Here is a 27,123-nt window from a genome sequence, read left to right as displayed (position 1 = left end):
ATTGGACAGTGAGGTCAAAGTCATTAGTCCCTGACAAAAGCCTTAGCAGGTCCCACTAAGCACTCTCGGTAGGATTTTTTGTTGTTGTTGCTTGTTATTTTGGAGGAACAGTACCCCCTCCTTGCAAACTGAGCTTTTCAGTGCAGCCTCATACAAGTTAATCTGGCCACACTCACAGGAGCAGCAAGGTCTTATGTTCAGCAGCAGAGGTGGTGGAGACCCTTTGGTACGGGGAGTAGAGGCACTTCGGACCCCTTTGAAATGCAGCTTTCATGAAATCAGAAGTTTAACTGTAAAGTTAAAAGGAAAATGGAGACTGGGAAAAATTCTACACATCGAAACTTAGAGAACAGATAATCCTTTTGTAGGAAGCATCTAGAGATAGCCTTGGTCATTTTCTCTATAGACCTCTTACAATACCAAAGTCACTTCTGACTTCAAAGTTGTTCTTATAGCTTTGTTTTTCCCTGCTTGCCCGTTACACTATTTCCTACTATTGAAACAGCTCCCCAGTGATGGAATCAGTGATGTTTCACTCATTTTTCATGTAAGATCCCCATCCCCTCTTATCCCACTCCTTTCTTTCCTCTTGGATTTACCAAATTTGTATCAGACAAAGCTATGAAAAAATAAACATTCTCCTTTTAAAATTTACTACATATCTTGTATTATCCTGTAACTGCATGATGGTCTTCTCAAACACCTTGAATTAATGTTATTTTTATTGATTTTTACTATCTGCTTATTACCATCATTAAAAAAAAAAAAAACCAATGGAAATTAAAGTGCAATAATCTATGGCAATGCAAAATGTTAAGTACCTTTAGATCCACAGAGGCAAGGAAATTAAAAGAGGCTTAAACTCTGAGCTAATGCTTCATCCTTAATTCATTCTCTTGTGCCCATATATTGAAGTCTCAGCACAATGAATCTGTGAAAGGACACATTAATGTGTTGTGGAACTGGTGTACAATAAATTGATAGGGAATTTAATGTAACTCTGATCAGAGACTGGGCCAGAGATTTCAGTGATGAGTAATACCAGGCAAAGAATTTACATTTTAATTCGGGTTTTCCTTGAATTTTTGGCTTTAATTCATACTCCAAATACTTGGGAAAGAAGGCTTCTGCTGAGGCATCCTATACAAGGCAATGAATGTCTGACAGCACTTAGTACTTTGTGATTTAATTGCATTGGTATTTCTTAAAAATAAGAGGTCATATGTCACAAAGCAACATCAGGGTCTGAACCTCTTCTCTTAAAGACTACCAAAAATTATTAAGTCCTGTTTACAACAGGAGAAGCATACTAGTCCTAATATCATAGAGTATGTTTGTACTCACAAAGGGCTCACAAGATCTCATAATCCCATATTCTAATGAAGCAAAAATATCTTACATGGTATTAACACCAAATCAAATAGAAACTCATGCTCCACGATAGATTTTTTCAAGAAGAAAAGCTTGCTTTTCAAAGTTCTTTCTGCCCCAAGCCTGCTTTTTAGATTTGCTGTGAAATGAAACACGATTTTAAAGAGCGGAGATTCAGAAAAAATACAGAAATGGTGTAATCTTTCCACTGTAAATACTCATGCTGAAATGGCAAAGGGAAGTAGAAGCTGTGTACAAAATCACTGCAAATAAATTGCTACATGTGCCGTATCTCGTAGAACTCCTGAACAGTTTTTATTACATTTTTGTTCATTGGAGATTGCTATAGAGATCTCTGCATTGCAAGTAGCCACACCATTTCAGTGCTTTGCTGTTTCAGAAGAGCAGATTTTCTTGATTAATAACAAAAGGTTTTGTTGGGATCAGAGCTGTTTCCCACCATCTCTATGCAAACCCGGCAACACAAACTGTGTACATTAGCATTTCAAGGAGCCTCCTATTAATGATGGCAAGAAAAGCTCCTCTCGGTGGGTAAAATCCATTTTGTCCTCTCTTGTGACATCTGTTCTAACTTTTAAAGCCAGAAAGGAAACTAGATAATGCCAGAGAGTCTTTTGATTTACTGTATTGGCACTTGTGATGATGCTTCAGACTATAAAAGCATGTAACCCTAGTGGACATACATGACTGTGTAAATGTGAACATCTGCATATTCCCACAACATAGGGTGAATTGAAGAAGTAATTCCAAAGTTCTTTGTTAAACTTTTAACTAGCTTTTTTTTTTTCAGGATTTCATAATTATGCTTTCAATTACTTCTATACCATACAAAACTCAACATTTTAAATAGTATTTTTATGTAAATGTTTACTGCTACATATGTTTTTTGAATTAATTTCATTTCCCGAAAGCTTTTCTTTTTTTCACATTTTTTTTGTGAGTAAAGACATTTAAGCAAATAGAGCTGGAGAAACTGAAAAATGGTTAAAAAATAAAACCCAAAACAGTGTAGGATAAGAAAAAGTAAACTAAACCCTGCAGATTTCTTACCTCTTTACACCATCTGTGCAGTATTGCTCTTAGGCCTTTTACATTGGTCATCCTGGGAACAAAGCTGAAGGCAGATTCCAGCAGTTTTTCCATTCACTATTCATTCAGAGGTTCATCAGCTCCATATGGATCCAGCCAACTGCTGTGTTAAATCAGAGCCTTTTCCCAGAATTGACATGGTAATGAAGTCATGGTATTGCTCACAGAAAAGGCCTCCATAGGTATTTTCCTCTCTAACAAATCCAGCCTTTTCACCCCATTCACTCCCTAAAATTATCTCATAACGTTACAACATCTGTGAACTGGGTTTTTGCCTTTTAATGTCTAGCATGTTTTATTACATGACTATGCATTACATACTGGTTAACAAGACTCCTACACAACCAAGGAAATAAAATAAACTTGCACTCTTCTCTTTCCAGCTCAGACTGTTTCATCCATTTTTCTTTTAATTTATACCTGCTCTATTTATTTTTCTCCAGATAGAGCTGTCCAAAGTAGTGATGTACAAGATGAACTTATTTTTTTCTGATTTCTATCAGAATGAGGTTTTAGAAATATTTCAGGACAAAAAACTGTTCAACCACAAAATGGTAAATCCATCAATACGAAAAACTGCTAAAGAGAGACTGTGTTAAAGGCAACTATGTTCTAACAGTTTCCTTTGGTTCATCAGATGTATGGATCTGAACTTCAACGGCAATGGTTCAATATTTGTTAAAGAATAAATATGAGAAGGTTTATTTCTGTAATATACCATCTGCAATGAATATGTAGATACTGACTTGATATGACAACAGTTTTTTTATTGAAAAACTATCTTTCTCACAGTAATAATGTACTTGGACAAATACGATCCATAAAACCAGGTATCATTATAGATGTGTATGTCCAAGGTTAGCCATATACTGACTGAAAAGAATAGTTCATTCCTCACAGTTAGTGTAGGCTTTTGAGATGTTTTGTCAGTATGTATTCCACTTCTGGTCGGCATGTATCCCAATACTTTTTTTTTTTTTTTTTTTTTTTTTTTTTTTGTATGTGTAACACTGTGTCCTGGTAGACTGGCATTTTGGATTGGAAAGTAGAAAGATGTGGCACACACAATCCCTCTCCTGCACCCTAGCATAACATCCATCCAACTCAGTAACTGAGGGAAGCAGTATGGCTTACAAACAGATAGCGGCTCAGGATCAGAGTCACAGTGGGTTTATGAGGCAAGTGACTAAAGACTCTTCTTAGAGAAACTGTCTGTGGTATCCCTCTCAAGTCTTAAGTACTCTTCACAGTGCTGGTCCCAGCATCTCAAGATGGATGTAGTAGTTACTGAATGTACAGAAAAGGGTAACTAAAACAAGCAAAGGAATAGAGCAGTTGCTCTAAGAAGGAACAAGTGACTAAAAAAGATTAGGGCTCCAATTTGAAGAGGAAGTAGCTGAGAGAGGGAATATAAGTAAGGTTTATAGAATCATGAAGGTAGTAGAAAAGTTGAAAGTAGAACTCTTCAACAACTTTTGCAATACTAGAATTAGGGGTCACAATGAAACCAGTAAGAGATCAGTTTAAAAGAGGTAAAAGTACTTTTTTACACAGCACGTAGTGAACTTCTGGAACTTACTGATGCAGAAGGAAACTGCATCTGTAGGATCATTAAAAAAAAATGAGATAACTTGATGGACCAAGACTCCATAAGTAGATACTGAAAGGGCTAAGAAGAGCTACACTTTAACATCCCTACTACAACTGCTCTGTGTGCTAGGGAGGTCAAGGGGAATGAACTGCAGAAACTGGTCAGGCTAGTATGGTCCCCCTATATAACATCTCCTGTATCTGCTTTTGGAGACAGAACACCTAGGCAGCTGGACATAGGTCTGACCCAGTTAGTGCCATTTCCAAGTTCTTTTTTACATTCTCTGAGTGTCACTTAGCCATCACTCAGATCCTAGAGCTCAGCATTCATTCTACTTAAACAATGACCACAGGACTGCTTTGCCAAAACTGGCATCAAAGATGGACCTGCTATTGAAAGTAAAGCCATCTAAAGGTAGACTGAGCATAAGACCAAGTCACAGAGAATCAGGAACAGCTTCGGAGCAGAAATTGAGAAATTTCTTATTCTCATCGGCACAACTATTTAATAGTGTGTCCAGTAATAGAAGACACACTTTATGAGTGACCAACAATTAATGGGTGTCATAATGGGGAGCCCCCACTGGGTCTGAAACAATTCCCTGGGAGATATGGGACCACATACAGTCACTGATACCTCAACTAGATGCTGCATTATAGCTAAGTGACAGCATCTGTGCTGGATTAGTTCCTGGGATAAAGTATTCTTGTCTGTGGTTAGTGTAGTAAGGTGCACCATCATGATTCTTGAGATGTATTTGTTACTCATTTGGAAAAGAGCAGCAAAAAATACTGATAGGACATGTGCTTCTCACGGGTGAATTAACTCAGAAGTATCCATTATTAATGGGACTAGCCAAGCATGTATTTAAACCTGACAGCTTTAAATCTGTCATATTTAAGGATACAAAGGTCCAAGTCTGAGGATATTCCTTCTATACTTTTAATTCCAGAGGGCTAGACAGCAGTAAGGCACAGTGACAGCTCCACAAGCACAGTTACTCAGAAACATTACCCTGGGTTCATCCGAACCTGTCCTATACCCACGAAGAATGAAGAATCACTTGATCAGAATGTACAATATCCTTAAAATACTTAGGGCAATTTGGGAAAAAAAAAAATAATCTGTTTATATAGGAATAGAAAGAAATGCAAGAAGAAATAACATCTGCAGAGCAACATTCCACAGAAAAAACATATGGAACTTCTATAGTAGATTATGCAAAAGAATACCCTTCCTGCAATGACTTCGTTTTACCTATCCATGAAAAACAGCTGCTGAGTCAGAGTCAGCCCACTCCATTTGTCCATGCTTCAGTTTTCAAGTTCACTAAAGTTTCTACCACCTAACACAATGTTAACTGTTCGAGCAGGACATACAGAGCAAAGACGAATACCACACTACCTACGGGCCTCTCTGGTCCCTCTGAATTTGTACAGGACCCCATCCTGTGAAGTGATACTGGCCCTTGACACAACAACTGCTGCAGCAAAAATGTGGAACTGAGAGCAAAGCCCAGGCAAGTTTCAAGTCCTGGTTAGAAAGTCCTGCTGCAGCAGGCTGCTGCGGCAGCCCTGCACACCAAGCGGATGTTTTTTACCAAGGTTTTCTGCATGCCCTTTGGCACCAGACAGTTATGAAGAAGAAATGTGATCAGCATCCTCAAGAAATCACACATGCCATCTCCGTGGTGCAGTACATCTCCTTCTCTCCAGGCAGCTGTTTCCAAGTTGGTTAAAACCAAGCTTTCCTGCATAGCAAAGAGCTGAGATGTTGACTCGCCCCTCTGAGAGCAGTGGAGGGCAGGGGGGAGGGGGGACAAATACTCAGTGCTGGATCGGGGAGATGCACTTGATCCAAGTCTCTGAGGACAGATGCTAAAGAAGTTGGGCATTCTCTGTGTCTGGGACACCTACTGACAACTGATCTCATCCTTTCTTGGAAAGAGCTTTTTAACTATTCAATGCACTTTAGACTTCTTTATTCCCAACTTCGGCAGAATAGCTGTTTAAATGCAGCCTGGGGCATAGATGTATGGCATTGTGTTGCAATTGCTTCCCCGATATTTGCAAAGGGATTGCTTATCTATTATCTAGGTATTATGCATCTCCCCTGCTTGCTTCTTCCTATAGGCTACTATGAAGAACAATGCAATCGTGCCTGAAAGTCTTTTAACCCAGTATACAAACATCCACCTCTATGAACAGCTCACACAATGTATTTACTAAATCACTACACCTAATATTCTGAGATCGCGATGTAGTATCTCCCTGTCTGCCACCTAGCTATAAACCCTTGGAGATGTGTGTCAAAGGTAATGCTGATGGAGGGAAAAGACTGCTGGTTTGAAATGGGATGCTGGCACCTTGTCAGAATGGTGTTTATTCCTGGGTCAGAGCTGTTCAGCCCTGCTCGCACGTAGCACTGCTCTAATCACAAGAGGGTGAGGAGGAATTAAGGGGGTAAATCTGTCTCCTCAGCCAACCAGACCTATACTTGCAGGTGGAAACCTGTATTCCAGCTCCTTTGTGCATTCCTGTAAGTAACAGTGCTTTCACTGCCACCTCTGTACTTGCGGTATGGGCTGTTTGATTTAGTGACACTACACCAGACAGGGAAAAAATTCCCTTCCCTTTCTCCCAGGACTTAGAGACACTTTGGTCCTCTATTACACTTACTAGAGTTGTAACGAAAGAAAACAAATTAAAACATCATTTTGGTTGGAATCAAACTCCCAAGAGTTTTTAAAGGGAGGCAGAATCCTTCACAGCTTTTCTCAGTGCATCTCACCCTGGATGAAACAGTGTCTACTTCACATCTACGCAGGGATTTGTTGCAGCAAGTTAATCAGTTAATTCCAGTTGTACTAATGAGCTGGGAAAAAAATCTCCAACATGAACAGAAGCTTTGCTAGACACTCAGAAGAGGACACAAGCTAACAGACACAGAGGTAAGCACATTTTCCTAGCTAGAAGTAGTAGCTGGGGTTTGAGGCACAAAAGCACAAAGTATGGAGGAGACTATGCTCTGTTACCAGTGAAGGAACAAGGAAAGACATTTCAGGGTCTTCAGTCCTGAAAATTTTCTTAAGTATAAATACTCAATTTACAGAATGTAAAACATCATATGAATCACGTATGTAAATTCAGGACCACAACAAGATAAAGACAATGACGTTTCTTCTCCATAGCTCACAGTGTTCAATTCAGCTGTGATAAAACCAGCAGAAATCTTTACCTTTGTCTTTCAAAGGGCAGACACATTCTTTTACTCTCCTCTCAAAGAGTCCTCTGACTGTTCACCTCCCTTGCTTTTAGTCCAGCTTTCAGCAACAGTTACTCAGTGATTCTTGGAACTCAGCAGTAAGTGTACAGCATTTCTATTTTTTATCTCACTTCTTTTAATCCTTCCTGCCTACTGCTGGTCCGGTTTGGGTTTTTTGCATTTCTAGCTGAGTGTTTTCAGCTTCCCCCTCATCTGTTCCATTATGGAGTTGCTGTCCTTGCCACTTGCTTTCCAGTTGACATTTGTGTTTACGTACACTTCATCCACATTTTAAATCAAACTACCTGCAGCTTTTGTTTGCACTGACCAACATCTCCCTAATATTTGCTGCCTCTACATTTAATCTATCACAAACCACAAGAGACCTATTTTTCCCATGGTTGTCTAGCCCTTGAAATGAAGATTGCAAACAATTTGTAGAATTATAATCAACTGATACATAAATCAGTCAAGAAATTTAGCTCAATTAATGACACCCATATTTTCCAAACTAAAAAAAAATCAACAAAGTAGCAAAATAGCTCACTGGTTACTTCAGCATTTATTTTCTAAATGTATTTTTGGCCCTCTGTAAGAGCACAAACCGTTCAGATAAGCATTAGTGCACAGAACAAGAACACATCCATAAAATAAGGTACTCATTAACAGTAAATTTCAGCTTCCAGATTCCTTACCAATATGCCAAGAAAATAGAGATGAAGGACTGGCAGGAATTTCAGTCCTGCTGTATATATTCTTTTGTAATTTCTTTAAAGATGAGGTGGGAGAAAATATGCTTAGCTGTTTGTAAGACTGTTTAGAAAGAAGCAAAGTTTGCTTTGAAGTTCACAAACTTGCGAATATTTTAGCTTGGGGTTGTTATATTGAACCGCTTATTAAGTGCAGCAGGAACAATCTGTTGCACTATTAATTCAAGAGATCTATATACCTGCACTTCTAATGATGCTGTCATTAAAAGAAGGAGTGGTTCCTTCATAAGACCTGATCCTGCAGTGATCCACATGTTCGCAGGTTATGCATCAGACTGGAACTTGCAGCAGGTACCAAGCCCCCACTTTCTCTTCTTGACAGTTTGTTTACATCTTTTGCAAATTGCTTAATTTCATGTCATCTTAAAAACCTTAGTTAGCCTCTACCTGGTCATCCAGCTAACAGTCAAAGGTGTGTCAGTGAGGAGATACTTGAGTTCACTGGCATTTATAAAATTTGGCCACATTAGCTGTAACTACAGCAGAGCCCAAGTACCTGTGACAGGGCTGCTTACTAATGGCAGCAACACCAGAAGCAGATAAGCAGACAAGAACTTCCAAAGAAGCAAACCATCTGAGAACCAGCATGGCACAGGAGCAGGTGCACAGTTGGGTATGCATTGGCCTGTCCGTAGACCAACATAACAAATCTTTGCTTCAGTTCTGCAGTTTCTCCCTGTGCTGGGTGCACAGGCCATTCCAGAAAGGTGTGGTATAGCAAACAAATGACACATAGGGTGGAAATTAGCTCCTGGAATAAGAGCAATTGTTATTTTACTGTCTATCTGTAGGTGTCAATTTGTGAGTTAGTGGTCAAAAGTTACAGAGCCATTCAACTGACCGAAAAGTAGACATGTACATTTGGGCAGCTGGTTACACACTTCATGGTTCCTCCCAGTGTACTGACTAGATGTCCACTGATTACAGTTGGTGTCATACGAGGTGAAACTGGGTGTCCAAGGAATCCATGCAGGGCTGACAAGGATGGCACACCACATATGGGACTTCTTTACCAATTTGGAGCAGCAGCTGCAGTCCAGATGGGAGATTTGAACACTTCAAATAGTGCTGGACTCCTACATGTGGGCAACTAAATCAAGCCTCTGAATGCTGGTGTCTTAATCTGTGAGGTGAATCCCACACTTACTTACAATAAAGCTTCACAAAAATATGTAAGAAGATTTTAGAGTGCATCTCTCTGAATAAGTTTTGTGGAACACAGTAGACCTCTGAGAGACAGCAGTTTTGGTGGGTTTGAGGGGGATGAATGTCCAATGCACAATTAAACTCTAGAATTGTTTTATATTCTCAAGGGTTACTTTATTAGGGAAAAAAAAAAAAAAAAAAAAGTGGAAATATCTTTTTAAAAGAATCTGGAAAGCATGAACACTTTGAGAAGCGCACACACACAAGGAGTTGACACACCTGTGTGAAGTGTCCCATCTGAACTCCAAAAACATCGCTTCTGAACAAGTAACTCCGGAAGACTCATAGTAATTTGGAGTTTGCTAGAGACTGAAACACAAAAACATACTTCCTACCAGTGACAATCACACACCCTGTGTGACTGCATTGCAAAGGATGTTGCTGCAGAAGGTCTTACAGATGTTTATGGAGAATGGGAAGGTGCATTCTGGAAAATCAGACAAAAGCTAAAACCAAATTTGCTGGGCTGTAAAGCCTACAGCCCTGACAGAGATATTCAGAAGTAAAGGCAGCCTTTGAACGGTATGTTATATGCAGCAGGTTGTTGCTGATGAGCCTCAAATGGGAAAGCAATGACAGATGAGGCGGCTTCTCTTCTAGCGAGAAAGGTACCTCAGCCTGCTTTTGGACAAAAGAGATCCCCAGTTCTGTTTCTCATTGGAACTGATTCTTCACAATTAAGGCTAATCCTTCATTTGATGTTTACTCAGTTTACTGCCTTTCTGCATTCTGCACTGTCCACATCTGGCATTACACTTTGTATTTACTCTAGCCAACATACATTTATTCATCAGCTGTTTGTTCTAGCTATGGTTAAGATGGCAATTTAATTCTAAGTCTCCACACGCATTGATGGATACATTACCTTTCTCATGCTTGTTCTAAGGACATAACTTACTTTTTTTTCTGGAAGTTAGAAGAAAGCATGTAGTCCTTTTCAAACCTCTCAAATTTAGATGTGAGAACACGGCATTTTAACAAAACTACTTTTGATATGAAGTGCTTATTTCTGGTTTTGAGTCCTTCATTTGAAAGCAACTCTGAAATACAGGCACAAGTATTTCTTCGAATGTTATCATAAATGTGAAAAAGGCGCAAGACTGTATTTAGGAAAGGTACGGTTTGTAAGGAGAAGGAACACCACCACTCCTGATTGTGCATGAACTCCAAGGGGAGGGTAAAGTGTGCGATTGTGAGAATGTTTAATGAGTCACATTTGCATACAAATAGTTACAAAGCACTCAAATGAGTCATGAAAATTCACATAGTTTCTAAAAATGAGTGGATATGTTAATGCAATGGTAAGGTTGAGATTTTAATTGATGATAAGCAAAAATATTTACTGTTCTGATTTCAAAACAGACTAACTTCTCCCCACTACTCCTAGCTACTACAACAGCCTATGTAACATTCATTCAGTTCAAATCTTGCCAGTACTTATATAGAGAGAGCTTTGAATATCTTTTTTTGAAGGGAGGGTGATTTTTTTGGTACAATCCAACATTATTTTTCTTGCATTAATGGTGAAGTGCACTCTATCACTTTCTATTTTGTGGACACAATATCTGCTGACTTTCTTATCCTCCCTTCCAGAGACAACGCTTAAAAAACAGCACTATACAACATCTTGAAGGTTATCAGAAGTAAGGCACAGAGCAGTGCTAGCCCACTGACTACAGAAGGCACTGCAGAGAGGAGGCCCTTCTCCTGAAGCTTTACCTGCTACCTGCAGGAACCACTAAGGTGATAAACCTCTCCATTACAAGCACATAGAATCACAGAATCATAGAATGGTTTGGGTTGGAAGGGACCATAAAGATCATCTAGTTCCAACCCCATGCCATGGGCAGGGACACCTTCCACTAGCCCAGGTCGCTCAAAGCCCTGTCCAACCTGGCCTTGAACACTGCCAGGGAGGGGGCATCCACAACCTCTCTGGGCAACCTGTTCCAGAAATGCACCACCCTCCCAGTAAAGAATTTCTTCCTTACATCTAATCTAAATCTACCCTCTTTCAGTTTAAAACCTTTACCCCTCATCCTATCACTACACTGCCTGATGAAAAGTCACCACCCATCTTTCCTGTAGCCCCCTTTAAGTATGTAAGGCCACTGTAAGGTCTCCCCAGAGCCTTCTCTTCTCCAGGCTGAACAACCCCAATTCTCTCAACCTGTCCTCATAGGGGAGGTGCTCCAGCCCCTGATAATCTTCATAGGCAGCCTGAAAATAGCATTCGAAGTGGGTAACAGTGTCAGCTGAAGGAGTAACTGGACAGGATTTCTCTAAGTAAAAAATCAGAAGAGCAAAAAGAAAGCTGGGGCAGTCTGAGGCCCAAAGTGGACAGGATATATTATATATTTATGACACACATCCAGCAAAGGGGTAACAGTGATGCCTTATCAACGAGTCATAAATAAACTTAAATTCTGTGTCCTGGTAAAAACAAGCACTTGGGTCTAATGTGGTGTGCAGGAAAGTAAGGAAGGTGTCAGAAAGCTGGGCTTTGTGAAAAGAGAAAGATGGCTAAAGGGAAAGAGCTATCATTTTTTGGAAGAAGGCTTGGGTGCTTACTTGCAGGCAGTATTAGAAGATGACTGAAAATTAGTTGGGATGAGTACAGTCTTCTGTTGCTCTAAGGACAAAAATAAAAACAAACTTTAAAAACCGTAAGTGCTGTTCATGTCCAGGACCCAAGAGACAAAGCAGCAGGCTCACCACAGCTTGAAGAGGTCACTCTCCATTACAACAGTTTATAAAAGCTAAGGTAATGTAACAAACAGCAGAGGGAACAAAGGATTTTTCTTTATTTAGGACTAAGTGCACCAGCTAAACAACTCAGAAAGATGACTCTCACTGATAACTCTGCTCCCATACCAGCTATCATAAGCATCTATCCATGCCACGGGTAACACTTTTATTGCTCTAGGAGAAGACATCACGTGAGGACTACAGGAACTAAGTACTGCCTGACTTTTGCATCTGTCATCCTCACAAGCTGCCTGATTTAAAAACATTAGCAAAAATGGCAAGGTAACAGCTTGTGTTTGTTCTGTCATCCCCCCACTTCAAGACCCCTGACGCACTGAGAGACAGACTGTGGGTCAGGTTCTGCTCTGCTCTGTTCTTTCTGTAGTTATTTACACCTGTACAAACTGAGTGGAAAACATGCAAAATGGTACCATTTTGTTTTGATAGTGTTTTACCCTCACTTCACAGGGGTGAGAATGAATAGACAGGGTGCAAGGCAGTGGAGAATCAGGGATTCTGTATATTAAAAAACAGTGCAGACAGCCGCAGAAAGTGTCAAACACCATACAAAAGGACTGTTCATGCATTCATGCTCAGCATCTGTGATCCGGACAGTATAAACAGAAATCAGTATCTCTGTGCTATGTGGAGCTTATAGGGTTTTGTTTATATAATTTAAAAATCAGCAGACCTGCAAGGCTGAATGTTGCAGGGTGCTTTGCAAACAGCAGTCTTACCCGTTCACAGCATTTCAGAAGCCTCCGGAGCATACGCTGAGGAATTCCCTTATTGTTGGTAGATGGTGAAGGCTATTGTCAGATGACTGATACTGGCTCTCTGCCATATGATGCTGGAGCCTACAGTTTTAATTAAAAACCCTAAAACAATTTGAAGAATTGCCTGTCTGAAGCTCTGATTAGCTAGGATGCCTGCCCCTTCCACATGCAGTTAGGCAAGTAATAGCAGTTAGGAAGGAAGCCTTTCTGCCACTCTGAAGGGTTAAGATCGGTGGCTCCATATTGCAAGAAAGACACCCCTCCAAAATGACCTTTGATGCTTGAAGTCAAAATGTGTTAACATATTCTGAAAGGGTGGACTCTGTATCAATCTCTCAGCAAGACAAGGCAGCTAAATTCACAGATGTGCAAGAGTCATGAAGAATGAAAGAGGCCCAGTGGCTAAAAGCAAACTGGTAGAGTTGTGACTGCAGGAGAGGGAAAGAAACAACCAGCATTGCTGAGAGCTGCTCTTATCTATGTCGGCTTCCAGTGACAGCTGGTGGTTACTAAAATGGCATTATGGCCTCGTCCTCCCCAGCACGAAAGGCATTGGTAGTAAAACCATGGCAGAAGTAACATGAGCATGTTTTCGCATAGGCTGCCTAGAAAACACTTCAACTTGCACTCTGCCTAGCTATTATCAGCAATGCCCCATAGGCATCAGGGTCAGAGTGCATCTTAAGGAGTGATTTGAAGGAAAACGGCTGGAGAGAATTTTCCAGACCTTTGTTCCATACATGGAGGACAGGATGCAGGAAAGCATGAAGATATCTGGGTGGGAAAAGGACTAAGGTATGGTAAAGGCCAACATCGCTAGCAGAGCAAAGGTCATGTTCAGCAAAGCGCTAAGTTAATAGAGCTGGAAAGAATGGATAAAGAGAGTCCAAAAAAAGAGGAAGGTTCTTTTTTGTCTGGAGCACAGAGGATATAATGTGAGGTTAGTGGCTGTAGGTGCAGGTTTTCCTCTTTAACAGTCTGGTTTGTGAACTGATGGCATTTTTTTGTTGTCTGGAAGAAAATCTCATGCATCCTGGGATTTTGTTTTGGTCTCCCTCATACTGTAAGCATGCTTTAGAGCTATTAAGTTGAACAGCCACTAGTTAAGCAGTTAAAGCTGGGCTCTGACAGGTTCCCCAAGCTGCTTCTGAATGTATCTGGCAAATAAATTCCTCCTCATCTGCTAATTTCAGACTTTTAAAATAATTTAGCTCTCAAGTACATAACATAAAGTGATTATCTTGTTCTTTACAGTCTGAGGGCAGAATCTATTTAGAACCTAAGCAGGCTGGCTACGTGCAAGTGGAAAGCATCAGATAAAATTCACTTGCCAACTCAAGAGCAGTGAAACCAATTCCCTCCCCGCTGTCACGGGCAACTGCTATACTAGCCAAATACCAGCTACATCCCTCATATACATTCACAAACACACCTGAAGTTGGATCCAAAGCTGTGAACTGACAGGGAGAGTCTTCCTGGGTTTCACTGGATTTGCATCAGGCCCCACGTGCGTAAAGCATCCAGAATACTGAGTCTCCACCGAAGGAGTTTCCACAGCCTGTTTCATATCTTACCCACAGCCACCCCCATAACAGCTGATCCACGCAGACAGCCTGCTTATTCTATGAAGGAATGTACATTTGCAGCTTATACACATGCGCTTAACTCCACAAAACACTACCAAAATAGCAGAAAAGAGAGCAACTGGCACATTGCTGATTGCTCCCTAAAACAATTCTGCAAGGTGTGTTGCAGCTGTCAGATACAGAGGAGTATCATCTCCGCAAATGGTAATGCCTTTATCAGGTTTAAAAAGGAACATCTGCATTACAGCAAAAACCACCCAGACAATAAAAAAAATTACCTAAAACTTTCCCATGACATTTGTTTTCCTTGACAGGATCTGTACAAACACTATTGAAAACAAAGCAGAAGCTCACATAAAAAAAAAGACAAAACCATTGAAGAAGAACGCGGCCACTCTGCACTAAATGATTTCTGCAAACAGAGTTAAATACCCCCAAATATTCATCCAAATTTTAACATCAGATATATTTAATCTGATGCTGGATCCTACAGAAAGACCCTTTACCCCAAATGATACTAAATGGATACAGGAAGAATGATTTTCCCCACCTTGTGAAACTGCAGGATTTCAGCAGTCTTACTATGATGTTTCAGAAGAAAACCAAGAATATTCTCCTGAGTGTTTTCTCAGGAGTTTTTCAAAGAAGTGGTCTGATGTTTAAAAGGCATGTTGAAAACGAAGGTTTCATATGCCGTTCTTCCCAGTTCAGACTGCCACACAGAATTTCCATTGCACCGGGTGAATGTCCCAGGTGACCACTTTTGGAGTGTCTCTTATGTGAGGGTTATAAGGACTTCACTGGATCAGTCTTCAACCTGTATCTCCCATAAGCTAGGAAACGTATCTAGCTAGGGCTAAAATCACCACAGTTTGAAGCAGTTTACTTCACAAGCTGTCCTAACAGGAGACAGAAATACAGGGAACTTCTTCAGAAGCACTCACTTTCTGGATAGTGTTGCTTATTTCAGCTTGTCATTTCAAATGAAAGAAACCTAAAGCAATGAATACAGATCTGAAACTTGAATTCTCCCTCTCCCCTGTTCCCCTTTAATCCTTAGACTTCCTTGTTCTAGCTCCAAGTCCTCATCCAGCTGTGACTGGTACTTTCCCTGGTCCTCCAGCCCTATCAAGCTCAAGCCAACCAACCCATCATCATCTTTCTTCTCCCGCTCTCCATCAGTGTCACCTGGTCCCTGATGGTCACATTACTGGCTCTGCACCAGCTGGAGAGCAGGAGCTAGAAGCAATCCATGGGCCCTGAAAAGCTTACTGGAAAGGAGACTGGAATGTCCCTTATTAGAATGAACTTCTGCCACCCCAGAATCATTTCCCACGCTTACTAGAATATAATATCCCCTCAAAAGGGATATTCCCTTTTCAAGGAAAAAAAAAAAAAAAAAAAAGCTGTTAACTTTAAACCTAATGGTAATTTGTGAAGCAGCTGACCAGAAAATGTACTGGTTAATAACTCTAGTTCTGGCTGCCAAGCTTGTGATAGATGGGACCTGTTACTTCAGAGTGCTTGGCATTTTCATTACACTTTACATACTTAAGAACAACTCCCATTGACTTCTCATGTGGTAAACAGTCTCCTGACAAAAGTCTGCTTTAAATGACTTGTCCATCATCTCACAAAAAACTCTGTGGCAGAGGCATGGATTGAATTAAGTCTTCCACAGCAGAATTCAGCTGTTTTATGGGAGCGTCTTGCCTCTTTCACAACGCCTTGCATACCTTCTACAAAACCTGAGGCAAGGCCCCCACACAAAGCAACCTCCCTCACTGTTTAAGTCAGATCTACACTGCAAACGAATAAGCAGTCCTGCAATCAAAGATTACCACAGCTAACAACAGGCTGAACTATGGTGCAGAAATGCACAAATCTTACAACTATGAGCATCTAGCCTAGAGGTTACACGCTGTGGTCTGTAAATCCCCAGTACTCCACAAGACCACAGCCAGAACAACTTCTTGGTTAAAGTATATTAGTCACTGTTCATTTTCATGTTGCTGTCAAGTGTTTTAATTAAAACATATCAAGTCACACAAACAGAAAATTTGGAGAATTGTCGAAAAAGTCTGAGAGCCAGTCAGTCTAGTTAAACTGTATGCTGGCTGGGCTAAGGACAGTTGGGCTCAGAAGTCGAGGGGGTATCAGCATAGTGATAGAGTCTTTTAGACTTTTTTTGGGCCACTCCTGTTTAACATCTTTATTGATGATCTAGACGAGGGGATTGAGTGCACCCTCAGTCAGTTTGCAGATGACACCCAGTTGGGTGGGAGTGTTGATCTGCTCGAGGGCAGGGAGGCTCTGCAGAGAGACCTGGACAGGCTGGAGCCATGGGCTGAGGCCAACTGGAGGAGTTTCAATGAGGCCAAATGCCGGGGGCTGCCCTTGGGCCACAACAACCCCCAGCAGCGCTACAGGCTTGGGGAGGAGTGGCTGGAGAGCTGCCAGTCAGAGAGGGACCTGGGGGGGTTGATTGACAGCCAGCTGAACAGGAGCCAGCAGTGTGCCCAGGGGGCCAAGAAGTCCAATGGCATCCTGGCTTGTGTCAGCAATAGCGTGGCCAGCAGGGACAGGGAAGGGATCTGACCCCTGTACTCGGCACTGGTGAGGCCGCCCCTCGATTCCTGTGTTCAGTTTTGGGCCCCTCACTACAAAAAGGACATTGAATGACTCGAGCGTGTCCAGAGAAGGGCAACGAAGCTGGTGCAGGGTCTGGAGCACAGGTTGTACGGGGAGCAGCTGAGGGAACTGGGGGTGTTTAGTCTGGAGAAGAGGAGGCTGAGGGGAGACCTCATCGCCCTCTACAGCTCCCTGAAAGGAAGCTGCAGAGAGCTGGGTTTGAGCCTCTTTAGCCTAGTAGAAAGTGACAGGACAAGAGGGAATGGCCTCAAGTTGCACCAGGGAAAGTTTAGACTAGAAATTAGGAAGCATTTCTTTACAGAATGGGTTGTTGGGCGTTGGAATGGGCTGCCCAGGGAGGTGGTGGAGTCCCCATCCCTGGAGGTGTTCAAGAGTAGGGTCGATTTAGAGCTTAAGGATATACTATAGGTGGGAACTGTGCTAGAACAGTTGGACTAGATGATCTCCAGGGTCCTTTCCAACCTAGATGACTCTGTGTGATTCTGTGTGACTTCTGTATTAGGAAGAAATAAGTCACCACAGAGCAGCGATTTTCTCAATTGTTTGTAAACTGAGTCTTGAAAGACAGGCTTAGATGTAGACGTCAACCAGACACATGCCTTAAGTCAAGTGAGGTGAATTCCATCTCCAGAGCCCTTAAGAGACCTGCAGAGCTGTGAAACAGAATAAGGAGCACAAAACTATTGCTACTAAAGTGAAAACAAAGCAGAGTGAGAAGGTAGGAAATTAAGAAACTGGAAGAAGTCCAAATTCTGACTGTTCAACAGAGGACAACTAAGATCCTCAGCTAGGTATAAACTAGCTGTTTCATTCTGGCCCAAAATATTCTAAGAAATTTGCACATCCTTTTAATGTTTTCAGACCTCTTGTCTCTGCTGAAAACAATAGCTTGAGGACTTAAGTAATTTAATTTTGAGTCCATTCCCAATTACTTTCACAATGCCAAATTTAAACATCTTGGGTGCACATATAGTTTAAGTATTTTGATAAAAGAAGTAGAAGGGTTTCTCAAGCATGTGTTTTGTAATAGTTGAAGGCATTCAGCCTTATGGAGCGACTGACATGAACAATGTGGTGGAATCATCTCCAACTGTATTTGTAGCTAAAAATCCATCAGGAGAACATATGACTCTAATTTCACCAATCTGGACATTTACCGTCCACCACTGCCTCTACACTCCAAATTTTGAAAAAAGTGACTGGATATAACCCTTTGATGACCTTTGACAAACATTAAATTATAAAAACACAGAGCTTGTCTTTTCCTGCAATCACCCATTTTCTAAGAATATATGTGGATCAAACTTAGACTAGCACAAAAACCCACTTGCACTCCTGTAATCTGGTGAGAAGGCTGGGTGACCTTTTTCTGATCTCTGATGAAACAATGAGGTACATATTTGGAATTTATCTTGTAGTACACCTCAGCATTACTCCACACTATCAAAAATGAAAACCTGTAGCTTTTTGAAACTGAAAATTATATGCTCATCTCTTCAGGGCTAGGATTAAAGGTGACATTTTTAAAGGCATCCAACCTTCAGTTTTAGAAGTTAGAGACAGATTCTTCTGGGTATGCAAGTGCATAAAATGCAATATATACGCTTAGTGATATTTTCCATAGTACTTAACTTCCTTTGATTTAAATAAGGAGCCTTTCAGCTTTCTGAAAATCCCAGTCATAGCCTCTTTATATCTTCAGACATTTTTTTATGCATATTTTTATGCAACTGGCTGCTTTCTTAAAAATAGTATGTAGTGCCTCTAGTCACTTAGACTGTCCAGAAAAGAAGTTTGCACGATGACATTAATAGCTCCATACTTAACTTTCAGACACCTAGTGTCAGGATTCACAAGTGCAAACTAGGGACACACAGGCTCAGAGAAAGATGCACATCATCCCAGGACATTTCACTCCAGCCTCCTGATGGAAGGAATGACCATTGTACAGAGACAGAACTCAAATGACTAACTTTGATTACATACCCGATTTTTAAAGGCTAAAATAGGGTATGATGAATGAGAGAAATTAGTCATCTATGGTGGAATTCACCTCACTTGGCATCTGTAAGTCAGGCTTCTGGTCAAAACGGATTGTCTAACTTCTGCTGAGAACTGACAGGGAGTGACAGCCCCAAGTGAGGAGATTCGTTCCATCCGGAGAGAGGTGTTGAACAGGCACAGAATGAATCACTCTCTGCAGGTGTCTCTTGTTCTCTCTTCCCACTGGCTATAGACACCAAACCTCTAAATAGCTAAGATAAGGTGAGATCAACCTCACCCTCAAGAATGGGTGAGTCTGCCAGGCCAGGCTCAGCGTTCAGGCTTCTTGCCATCCAGGAGATGCCTTTACCCCTGAGCTACAGTGTCAGGCTCCCTCTTGTTTATAATCCCTCTGGCCCTTTGAAATTTGCATGTTTCTTTACCGTGGCAAGCTCGAACAGGATGGGTGGGTGTCCTCCACCTTAGCCTTATCTCTACTCTGGTCGTTAGGGGTGCTTTGCAAGCAGGAGGGCGTTTGTATCACCTCTGATGAGGAGAACATTGAATCTGAGCCTCTCGCTTCCAGGGCAAATGCTCTCACGAGAAAAATTGCTTATAAAAAAGCAGCAGTTCTTTTTCTTCTCTCCCCCTGAACTTTCCAGCAGCTACAGCTGCTGCTCTTTGTGCTAAGCTCCATGCTGTCAATGTGCATTTAAGCGTGATCTGAGCACACCTTCTGGACCAGGCCTCTCAGGAGATTTAGACACATACCTATTTTGTGATTCCCAGGCGGGTTTATGCAGGCGACAGTCACTAAGAAAGTCAGCTTAACCTAGATAACGCTCATCCTGGGCCTATAAAGAAGCAAAGTTTTAACAGCCTAGGAAACTTCACTAGAACTCATGTGGTTCAGCAGGACTTGTGAGGGTGCACTTGCATTTGGGGTGTGGTGCACACATTTTGCTAAACTGCACTTCCAGTATCCAAACCCTGAGTGGAATTAGGCTCTCCCAACCACTGAAAATTTTGCTCTATACGTTAGTGAAAAAGGACTGAGAATGCTGTGGGTCCTGTCCTAACATAACCAACAATATCGCTGGTAAAGCACTAAATGAGTACTGCCCGCTTGATACTGCAAGGCTTTCTATCACATAACTGAGGCATTCAGTCTGAAGTGAACAGGAAGGCAGGATTATAGATTCACCAGCAACGAAATGACAGTTGCCATACAGACTCCATTTCTCCAGTGTTCATGAAACATTATTACTGAGCAAGAACAAACACACAGAGCATACTATACAAACACATCTATACGTAAAATGATCATAATTTTACAGTTTGAAAGGGGTGTGTTTAAAACCATACCTGGAAAAGATTTTAAAAATCTACTCCCACCAATCCAATTCCCAATCCCTTCCTTTTCCAGAGTAATTAAGACAAGCATTTTGTGATTTTATTCCCACAGGCCTGTACCTAAAAATCAAAGTTAGGCCAAAGTGGGAGGCCAAGGGGAGCTGGACCAGCCAGCCAGATAATTAACAAAAGAAAGAATAAGCCCATTTGTTATTCCTTGGTTTATTCCTTACCACATGCAAGGTACTGTTAGTAACCTCCTGTCTGGCCCCTCTCCCTTTTCTGTTCTAAATGAATTTTCCAGAGTTGGGAGTGCAAAATTTGCAACATTTTAGTCCTATACTAATTTAAAGGCATCACTAGAAAAGCTACGGTACATGAAAACCATCTGCTATGGAAGCCATGCGCTAAGAAGTGAACTTGTTTGATCCCAGATTTTAGCAGAACCACGTTAAGTTAGAGAGCCACCTAACTGGTTTGCTATAAGCACCTCTAGAAGACATGCTATGTAACTTAATTAAAACATAGACACTGCATTAATAAAATAATGATTTTAGAAAATAAATATATTTGCTTTTGAGTAAAACCTTAAGAGTTAATACATGGATTTAATACACCTCACACCGGTGACACTTACTGTGCCAGAGGGATGCTGCTTTCAGGAAGATTTCATGGCAGCATTCTTCAAGTAGTATCAGGTAAGCAACAGCCCTTCGCAGGTGGCAGCTTATGTGGAAGTGCCTTCAGGGCTCTGGTCCTACTTTCAGAAATTAGAAATCCTACAGAACAGAAGAAGACAATAGAACCGAAGTGTCTGAATTTGGACTTATATAAACGATCCAGCAAAACAACACAACTCACGTAGAAACACCCCTCTTTGCAGGGAGGTGCTAGAAAATACACTTTGAGTAAAAGACATTCCTGCAGAACAGTTTGGGAGTGTGATCACAAAATGATATGCATGTCAAAACTGAATCAGAACAAAGGCCTGTCCATCATATAGTGCAACACTTCTGGCCAAAAAGTAGAAGTCTAGGAAAAATGAGAGAATATGTATGTTTTCTCACAATACTTCCCAAGGCTCCAACAACACCCAGCTTTTGGAATATAAGAGCAGCAGCGGAGGGATGTTTAAAAGTGGGGGTGAAGGGAATGATACTGTACAAAAGCAACGTTATTTAAAAGCATAGTGGGGGGAGAGGAAAAGAAATCTTACAGTTGGCAGATCTGTGGCATTTGCAAATAAGGCCCAGACACGAGTGGAGTTTGGAAATGCGACTCAGAGAAGGTGCATCCATACATTGCCTGAAGAACACGGAGGGCTTTGGAGTGGGGTGGGGGGAAGCGATACGCCGCGCACCCCCAGGGCCAAGTGGGGTACCGGGAAGCGAGGGGGAGCGGTGATGCCAGGCCTCCTGCCCTCGGCGGTGCTGCCGGCGGGGCTGAGGAGCCCTGCCATGGCCAGCCCGGGGGTGCCGGGACGCAGGACTCGTGCTCCCAGCAGCACCGTGGTTCACCGGCAGCCCCGGGAGCCGGGAGCCGTCGCCCCGCTGCTGCTCGGGGCTGCCCACGCAGGTGGGGCGCATCAGGGTCCGGCTTCCCAGGGGGTGCACGGCAGCGGTGTCCCACGGGCAGTCCCGCTCCGCCGGGGCCGGGCCGGGCCGGGGCAGCCACCGGCAGCGCTCACGCACGGCAGCACGTGACAGGCGCGTGGCAGAGGGCCGGTGGCCACAGCCGCGGCCCTGCGAGCCACCACTGCGGCGCTGGGACGAGGGGGGGGCGACACGGAGGATCTGAGGCTTGCATGGCTCGGAGCTGAGCACTGAAGCAGGGGAAAGCCGAAATAAAATTTATTAAAAAAAAAAAAAATCCCTTCCCCCAAGGCAGCTGCAGAGTGCGATGAAACCCCCCTGTGGGCACAATCTGCCCTGAGCATCTGGGCAAGGATGAGGTGGGTGCAAAGTGCACCGGGAGGAAATGTGTCAGCTGCAGCATCTGAGAGCAGCAGAGCAAACTCAGACGGGAAATGAGCTTGCAAAGTGCACCCAACAAGATGATCGCGGGGATAAGTTGCTTCTATGGAAACTGCAGCCCGATGAACCAAAAAACAGTTTGATGGCAAAGTTTTAGCAGGAGCCGGCTCATGCCTGGTTTCAGCTACATTCCCCACCCCCGAAAAAAAAAAAAGGAAAAAAAAAAAAAGGGAAAAAGCTGCACAATGTGTTTCTTGTTATGGACAAAAAAAAAAAAAAAAAAAATGGGGACACAGGTTTTTTCCTGTATGGGCTACATCATATTAAGCTGTAAGTTTAGTTCTGGACAAACAATCTCTTGTTGCATCTCTGGGATGGAGGTTAATGAATTCCCACAGATGATGTTGGCCAAACAGTGGTCGGCTTGTGACTTGATTTCCAGCATCATGATGTGAGGGGATCAGTATAGAAAAGCACTTTGAAGGGAAGAGGCTGCCTACAGCAGGATTGTTTCTACAAGCTAATTGTACTGAGTGCAGCTGCACAAAGCTGGATCAACAGTAATAGAAGGCGGCGCAGACTTCCTGACGCCAGCCCCGCAGAGCTCCCACCAACAGCCTGGCAATTCCAGATTGTTTTCCAGACCTTATCTCTCCCCCAAGTTTTTTTTTTTTCTTTTGCCTTTTTTTTTTTTTTTTTTAATTTTGTGACCGGAACAAAAGTAACAGGAAAATCCTTTGTGAAAGTAGAAAATGCTGTTACAGATCGGTGCCTTTCGCAGAAGTTGTAACTAAATATTTTGCATGCATTACTCTCTCCCTCCCGCTCAAAAGAAAGAAAAAAAAAAAAAGCCAACCCCTAAACTTCTAAAACTTCTTTGAATGAATTGGAAACGTGAGGCAAACAAAAGGGACCGGGTAGTTAAAAGCAGCCGGGTTTAGCGAGATATTTCACCTGGTATACGGAAAAGTCCTGTATCAGAACCTATTTGGACACCCCGCTCGGATAGGTTGGATGGTGTCAATGACTTGGAAACGGGCCAATTGTAACAATTTTTTTTTTTTTTTTAGTCTGGTTTGATGGCTTAAATACGCGGCAATTAAAACCATTTACATTATTACTAGATGTTTTAGATAAATTTCATCAGGGGGCTGGGCCAGGGCGGGCGCGGGACCCCGCCGGTCCCTGGGGGGGGCGGCGGCTCAGCCCCCCGCGCTCTGCCCGACCCCCCGCGGCCGCGGCGCCCGGCGGGAGCCCCGGCCCGCGGGGCCACGGCGCGACCGGGGGCGGCTCTTAAGGACCTTAAAACGCGGGAGGACAGGCAACCTTCACACACAGCGTGATTTTTCCTCACAGAAGATATTTTTTTTTTTGAAGGGGGACGGGGACAGGACAGAAATTCCCCGCACTCTGCCCGCGCCGCAGCCGGGGCAGCCCGGCGCGCTCCTGCCCGCCCGGGTGGCGGCGGCGCGGCCCCGCGGGGCAGCCCGGCGGGGGGAGGCAGCGGCGCCGGCATCGTTCCCGCGGGCGCCCCCCCCACCCCCCGTTGCCCGTTTTACTCTTTTCTCTCCCCTTTCTGCGCCCCCCCCATTCCGCTCCCCCCACCCCCCCGGCATGGCAGGGCGTCCGGCGGCGGCCCCCGCTGCAGGTGCGCCCGGGAGGGGGAAGCGGGGCCGGGCCGCCGCCTGCCGCCGCCGCGGGCGCAGCCCCGGTCGCCATGGCAGCCGCCTGAGCGGCGCCGCCGGGCCCGGGCGGCGCGGGCGGGGGGGGCGGCGGCGAGGGGCTGATGTCACGGGGCTGGCGCCGCGCAGTCCGGGCCGGCCCCGGGCGCGGGGCGGCGGGGCGGGGCGGGGCGCGGCGCCCGGGGCGCGGGAGGGGGGGCGGGGGGCGCCCCGGGGGCGCCCGCGCACCCGCCGCCACCACGCACCCCATCGCCAGCGCGGGCTGGCGCCGGGCGGCGGGGGCCCCCCACGGCGGGGCGGCCCGCACCCCCCCGGAGCGGAGCGGAGCCCCGGGTTTGTGTCTCCCGGCGGGGGGGGGGGGTGTGCGCGGAGGAGAAAGCGGCGCTTTGTGCGTGGCGAGCGGCGGCGGTCTCCTACCAGATGTTTGCAGCGGCGACTCGGGGCTGGGAACCGGCCGTAAAAATTCCGGCTGAAAACAGGAGGCGGGCGCGGGTCCCCGCGGCCCCCGCCGCCACACTGGGGCCCGTCCCCGCCTGGGCCGAGCCCTGAGGTCCTGGGGAGAAGCCCTCGGGGCGCGGCTGGCAGCCCCGGTGGTTTCGGCGAGTCCCGCCGGAGACCCCCCGGCTCCCGCGCGTCCCCCCGCCGGGGCACGGGCAGCGGCGCCGCCGCCGCTGCCGGGATGCTCCGTGCGACCTGTGTTGAGGGCAGGGAGCCCCGGAGGGGGCGAGCCGGTGCCGAGGCTGTCGGGGTTAAATTAAGAGCGGGGTTGAGGGAATGAAACGTTGCGGAAAGACACTCCAGGCGCTTCCCGGGGGGGCCGCGGGGCTCGCCTGCTCCCAGGCTGTACTTTCCGTGCAGAAAGCGCACAGGACTGTCTTTTGGTGACAGAGAAAATAACCAGGTCAGCTTCTCGCACAACTTTGCTCTGTATTTTAAAAAGCGAGCTAAGCCCTTAGTATGAAAAACCGAAAGCATTCGCAGAGGGCTCCTGCAGAGCCGGGACGGACGCTGCTGCTGCGCTGTCCAAGAATGCAAATAACGATGGGAGAAGCATGAACGTATTTGTTTACGTTGGCTATTATTACACCAAAAACAGTGTCAAAATTTCTTCCACCGGTGCATCCCTGAGACGGAAACACAAGCACGTTGAAGGACTAAAACCTCTGGCTGCAGATCAAGTACCAGATGCGCTTGAAATTGAGGTTTTAGTGCTGTAAAGGACTGAAGTCGCTCTAAGTGGTGGATTGAATCGAGTCGTTAATTGACAGGGTGTTTTTTATTATTATTTACTCTCTTCAACTGCATTCGAACAATGTATTTGTCTTGCTATCAGACTGTCGAGATTCACTTTCACCCTTAGCGTTTCACAACGCGTTGAATTGTGTTCCTGTCAGCCTCAGCACCGCCTACAGTCCACCCCCAGAGAAAAGCCCCGGGGCCAACACCCCGGTGTGACAGTCACCAAAACGTCCAGCTCCAGGGGGGCCAACCACCACCGCAGGAATGCCACGTTAATTGGAAAAAACATTGATCCAGCTCTCTGCAGCTTCGTCTCCAAGTGTCCGTAATGTTCCTCCCCCACCTCCCCAACTCCTTTCGCGTAGCTATGCAACAACAGCGCAGATAAATCCAATATTTGTCTGCTTTTAATAGTTATGATTGACAGCACAATCCTCACTGATTTTAGGGATGTGTGCCGTTACTACGTTTCTGTTTGCAATGAACACTAACGTATTTGAAACATCCGTGTGGCTATTACAGAATAGCTGCGTTTTGTGTAGAATTTCATTTATATTAATCGTATGTACGTGTCCACGCTTTCCTAAGTTTAACTTTTCACGGGTAGCATGTGGAAAGACGGGTAGAAGCTATGTCGAGGTGTTTACACAGCCGTTAGTATACGCAAAATATAGAAAAATACAATGGAGCTAAACTTGAAAAAAAAAAATCAAAGTCACTTCTCCAGCTAAACACCCCACACACACACACACACTTTTTTCTTTGGAATGTTTCTGGAAGATGTTTCATTGGCTGCAACCAAAAGCTGCAAAAAGTACAGCGTGTAGTAAGTATTTGCGTTTGTCACCAGAAACAATCTATGCATAATTAATGACAGTACCGTGTCACAAGCACTGAGAGGGTGCGGATGAGCAGCCTTTCAAGGGCAGTACATGTAAATGCACTTCCAATATGCACGTTGGCTTAATGATCACCAATTAATAGCATCATCTAAAATAGCCCTGTCCTCCTGGAGCAGGGAGCTGGCGGTGACGCCCGGCTCTTGTCAGGGCTCTGATGCCCTGTTCTCATCAGAGCAGAAAGTTGCAGTTGGTTTTATAGGTTTATTTATGGTTATTCTCGGTGCTTACACCTCCTGCTCACATCTGCAGCCCGCAGCGCTCTGCCGCTGGCCCGGCCTTTGATTTACGCCGCCGCGTTTTGGCGAGGGGCGCGCAGAGCCCCCTCGGTGTGGTACTGCACAGCGACTGCGGGGAAGGCCCGGCCTCCGCCAGCCCCTCGTGCGGCCTCAGCCGGCTGTCCCACACCCTGCGCCCCTCGCTCCGGCACCGCCAGCCCCCGGAGGCGCTGACCGCTCACTCCCGCCCCGGTCCTTCGACCCGCCGCGCTCCCGCGCCTTTACGGAGAGGGGACCGGCGGGGGGGTGGGAGGGGCGCAAGGGGACACGACGCCCGCCGCCCCGGCAGAGCGGCCGGCAGGGGCCAGCCCGGGAGCGCCGCGCTGGCGCTGGGCTCCGGGCTCTCCGCTCGGCACTGCCCGGCCCGGCGCGCCGCAGCCCCGCGCCTTTGTGGCGGGCCGGGCGCCAGCGGCCGCCGCCGGCCGCGCACTATTTACTCCCTCAGCTGTGCGGCGCGGCCACGCCCCCTCGCGCGATTGGCTCTGCGGGCGGAAGGCCCGCGCGGCCCCCGCGCTGCCCGCCCCGCCAGTGAGGGCGCCCCGGGGTGATGGACGTGCCGGCGGCCGCCAATGGCAGCGAGCGCGGGCTGGGCTCGGCGGCGGCGGTATAAGAGGAGGCCGCGCAGCCCCGCGCCTCAGTGCG

The 27,123-nt window shown here is 45.0% G+C and overlaps 1 long non-coding RNA gene across 1 annotated transcript in view; it reads right to left on the bottom strand.

Moving 5' to 3' along the window:
* Positions 1-24,855, bottom strand: part of LOC141967933 (uncharacterized) — a 102,845-nt gene extending 77,990 nt beyond the window's left edge. Inside the window, exons 1-2 of the long non-coding RNA XR_012634785.1 lie at positions 24,483-24,855; positions 21,048-21,189 (exon numbers count right to left, since the gene is read on the bottom strand). This is a non-coding gene — a long non-coding RNA (uncharacterized LOC141967933). The remainder of the gene's footprint in view (positions 1-21,047; positions 21,190-24,482) is intronic.
* Between the last annotated feature and the right edge of the window lie 2,268 nt (positions 24,856-27,123).

This window comes from Athene noctua, chromosome 1 (assembly GCF_965140245.1).
Source record: "Athene noctua chromosome 1, bAthNoc1.hap1.1, whole genome shotgun sequence".
In the NCBI taxonomy this organism is placed as follows: Eukaryota; Metazoa; Chordata; class Aves; order Strigiformes; family Strigidae; genus Athene; species Athene noctua.
The sequence above is the reverse complement of the archived record's forward strand: the minus strand, read 5'-3'. Positions and strand labels throughout refer to the sequence as shown.